A 4399-nucleotide genomic window follows, 5' to 3' on the forward strand; every position below is an offset into this window, starting at 1 on the left:
ACTTGACATCCTCCTGTCTCTGCCTCCTGAGTAGCTGGGAATTCCTTAGTGTCTTTTACATCCATAAGCTCATGAACTAATTTAGCCTTAAGACTTTGATTTCAGGTGTTATTATGGTTCAGTATGTGAAAACACAAATTAAATCTCAATTATTACTTATAGGAGATGCTTAAATTAAATTAAATATATATGTTTTCCAGGAAAATATTCTGCCAATAAGTCATTTCAAAATTCTCTAGAATCAGAGCTGGAGATGTAGTTCAGTAGTAGAAAATTTATCTGGTAAGTGTGAGGCATCAATATAATAAACCCAAGTATCATTTTTACATGTGGACCCCTTGAGTCAGGAGAAATAACATTGCATTCTTGAAGGAAGATGGAAAACTTGCACTCCAAAAAGATTCATATTTCAAAGTTAGGTTGGATACTTACACTGTAAAAATTCCTCAAGTGGAGTGAAGGTGTATCTCTTTTAATTATGGTTGTGTTTACCACGATGATTCCACGTATTTAAGGTTTTGTTTTGTTTGTTTTTGATTTGGTACTGGGGTTTGAACTCAGGGACACTGAACAAGCAAGCCCCATCCCCAGCCCTATTTTGTGTTTTATTTATAGACAGGGTCTCACTGAGTTGCTAAGTGCATCACAGTTGCTGAGGCTGGCACTGAACTCGCAATCCTGTAGCCTCAGCCTCCAACCTGCTGGATTACAGGAATGTGCCACCATGCCTGGCTACCCATATTAAAGTAGAAAAATACTGAAATGTGTTTCTGCTAGTATTTGATACTGGACTTGGTTTTCATATGTCAAATTTTGATTTGATAACAAAAATTCTTAACTTAGGTAGCTGTTTAGGGGAATCAAATCATTCTAAAATCTATTCCATTTTCTCTGAACAGAGATTGCCAACAGATTGTAATTCTGGAAATTTTTTTAGCCTCTCTGAGTTGGTGATAGAGATGATCAACTATTAAGAGATTTCTATGAATGAAGATGTGCAGAAGTCTAAAAAATTGAACAATTCCACAGAGATCCTACTGTGCAGAAAGTCTTCCCTCTATGCCAAACATGCTCCATCCTGTTTCATGCACGGTATCTCATGTACATACATGATGAGGTTTTATTCAGCTTATAAATGAGACGAGCCCAGAGCCCAGGCTCATGGGCTTCTCAAAGTTGAGTACTTACCCTTTAAATGGAAGATTACATAGGTATATTCAAGCCATCTGACTTCAGAGGTTGCAATACTTAGCATTTTCTCTGTGAATGTATTAACAAAATTGCATGTGTTCATGAACAAACCAGAATAAAGGTAACAGGAATCTAACGTAAATATGCATGGCCTAAAACATTGAGACTCCTTGCTTAGGAGGGTTTTCTTTGTAATTAAACCATCACAATTTCAATTGACCCAAAAGTACATAGTACTTTTTCAATTGACCCAAAAGTACATAGTACAGGAAAGGACACATAGGCCACCCTTCCACTAAGATATCACCAAGAAAAATTCAAGATTGTATCCGGGAAAGATTTTAACATATGACTTTTTTAAAGAGAGAGAGAGAGAGAGAGAGAGAGAGAGAGAGAGAGAGAGAGAGAGAATGTTTTAATATTTTTTTTAGTTTTCGGCAGACACAACATCTTTGTATGTGGTACTGAGGATCAAACCCAGGCCACACGCATGCCAGGATGCCAGGTGAGCATGCTACCACTTGAGCCACATCCCCAGCAAAAAATGTGACAATTTTTAATGCACAGGAAATCACTTCATACTTTGCATAAAATGTAATCCAGCCATGATTGGGAAATGATGGGAAAAAAGAGAGGAAAGAATGGTTTCCAGGGTGTGTCAGCAAAACTTCAGTTAGAGGGGAAAGTGGGCATTGTGCTAGGCCAACAAATTTTCCTCCTGGCAACAGTGTTGGCTGAGATGGATGAAATTTAATATTTGGGATAATGAATTTTCTTACTTTTCTCCTAAGACATGTACTCCATGATTCCTTACCCCAAAAGATGAGAAAAAAACCACATGGTGCATAGCATTATTAACTTAAGAAGCACCTTTTACTCTGAAGTTGGAATTGGGATCTTGGCCAACACATCCTCTTTCTGTTCCATGTCATCAAGTTCCTCTGTGACAAGAGGCTCAAGAACACAGACTGGATCATCAGTCTCTTGTCCCTAAGCCACCTCCTGATGCTGCCCACCATGGGGTTTCTAGCTGCAGACACTTTTACATCTCAGGGGGGCTTTGGGGTGATGTCACATGTCAATCAATTACCTACTTGTACAGGTTAATGAGGGGCCTGTCCATTTCTGCCACCTGCCTGCTGAGTGTCCTGCAGGCCATCACCCTCAGCCCCAGAAGCCCCTGCTTGGCAAAGTTCAAACCTAAGTCCCCACAGGACAGTCTGAGGTCCCTTATGTTCCTGTGGGTCTTTTATATGTCCTTCAGTGCCAAGTTCTCCATCTCTGCTGTTGACAACTCCACTGTAACATCATGGGGCCTTATATTCCTCAGTGACTCCTGCACTATCTTGCCCATGAGCTACTTCCTCAGGCATTTGTTTACCGTACTGGGTGCCTTAAGGGATTTCTTCCTAATAGGGCTCATGGCCCTCTCCAGTGGGTACATGGTGACCCTCTTGCATAGGCATAAGCGGCAGTGCCAGAACCCTCACGGCACCAGCCTGTCTCCAAAAGCCTCCCCAGAACAGATGTCCACCAGGGCCATCCTGGTGCTCATGGGATTTTTTGTGCTCATGTACTGTTTGGACTGCGTCGTCTCCTCCTCAAGAACCACGTGGAACAATGACCCTGTGTGCTGTTCTGTCCAAATCATGGTGTCCAATGACTATGCCACCATCAGTCCTTTGGTTTTCATCTGCACGGCAAGACAAAGTGTTGCCTTTTTGAAATGTTTGTGGAGGAAGGACAGTCAATGTTGAATCATTGCATGATGGATCAGTTCTTGACCTGAGCTACCGCACCGCCAAGCACTGACGCATCATGGCATAGTGAGTTTGCTCTCCATGTTGGATGAATGCATAAAGTGGTTTTTAAAAATGATTACATTGAAGCTTGAAACTGAGAATAATAAGTACAGATTATTGTGCATATGGCTCCAACAAAGCTAATAACTTTATATTTTTGATTGATGTGTGAAAGGAACCCTAGGTAGTAAATATCACTTTCTTTTTCTGAATCATTCCATACATTTATAGGTATGTGAAAGATTTCAGCAGTTTTAATAAATCAAGAATCTCAGAAATCTCCTTTATGCCTAATTGATTGTAAACATCCCTTATTATAACTGTCCACCAGGGCCATCCTGGTGCTCATGGGATTTTTTGTGCTCATGTACTGTTTGGACTGCGTCGTCTGCGTCTCATCTATCAATTGAACTTTTATGAATATAACAAAAAAAAATGGATATAAGGACAACTACTATTATTTAAACACCATTGCTCAGGATTCCATATTTATAATAGTCAGTGATAGAGACAGTCTGATATTCCCAAGCATATGTATGTATGTAGATATGGTCTGGATATATCATGGAGTTCTACTCAACATTAAATAGGAAAAAGATTCTGATGCATAGGAAGCCACAGATGAGTCCTGAATTTATTATGTCAAGAGGGTACGTGGTGATTCTCTTGCATAGGCATCAGAATCAAAACTGTATACATCTACACACAGGGGGTGGAATCTTCAGTGGTATAATATGCAAAGACCAAATATTGCATTAAATACTAAACATAGCATAAAATAGGAAGGTGATGCTGTTGTATAAGAAACCACAGATGAATCTTGAAATCATTCAGTCAAGTTACCATCACTCGCAAAAGAATCAACGTGGTGTAAATCTACCTGTAAAAAATTTGGGTTGTATAATTTATAAAAACAGAATGTAATATGGCATTTTCCAGCAGTTGAGGAAGGTGTGCCCTAGGGAATTTTTATTTAATGAATTCAGATGTAAGGAGGATGAAGCACACAAGTCACACAGGGAGAACTTCCTGCATGGGTTATCTTTCCAGGATTGTTCTAATTTTTAAAATGCAGATCCTCATTTATGTCAGTTGGTAGAATTGTTAGGATTGTTTTAATATCTGATCACCTTCTCTCACTAACTCAGAGAGCTGAAAAAATTACCAGAATAGTACAGTACACTGGAAATCTCTGTTTGGAGAAAATTTATGGAGCTTATGACTATTTGAATTTTTCTATATAGCTACATATTTTATATACTTTGATTATTATGTCAGAATCAGGCCTATTCACACAACTGCTATTATAAAATATTAGAAAGAACATATTTTTGCATTGTTTTCTATTTATATTTGTGGAATTCTTGTGGAAAACCAAACCATAAATTAAAATATATTCAGGTACA

General features: G+C 38.8%; 1 pseudogene across 1 annotated transcript; it reads left to right on the forward strand.

The window, feature by feature from the left end:
• Positions 1 to 2029: 2029 nt before the first annotated feature.
• Positions 2030 to 2948, forward strand: LOC308633167 (vomeronasal type-1 receptor 90-like; annotated as a pseudogene). Its single transcript has one exon. The product of its transcript is annotated as a vomeronasal type-1 receptor 90-like (transcript).
• The last annotated feature ends 1451 nt before the right edge of the window (positions 2949 to 4399 follow it).

This window comes from Spermophilus citellus (assembly GCF_964194105.1).
Source record: "Spermophilus citellus genome assembly, chromosome: 14".
NCBI classification, from domain to species: domain Eukaryota; kingdom Metazoa; phylum Chordata; class Mammalia; order Rodentia; family Sciuridae; genus Spermophilus; species Spermophilus citellus.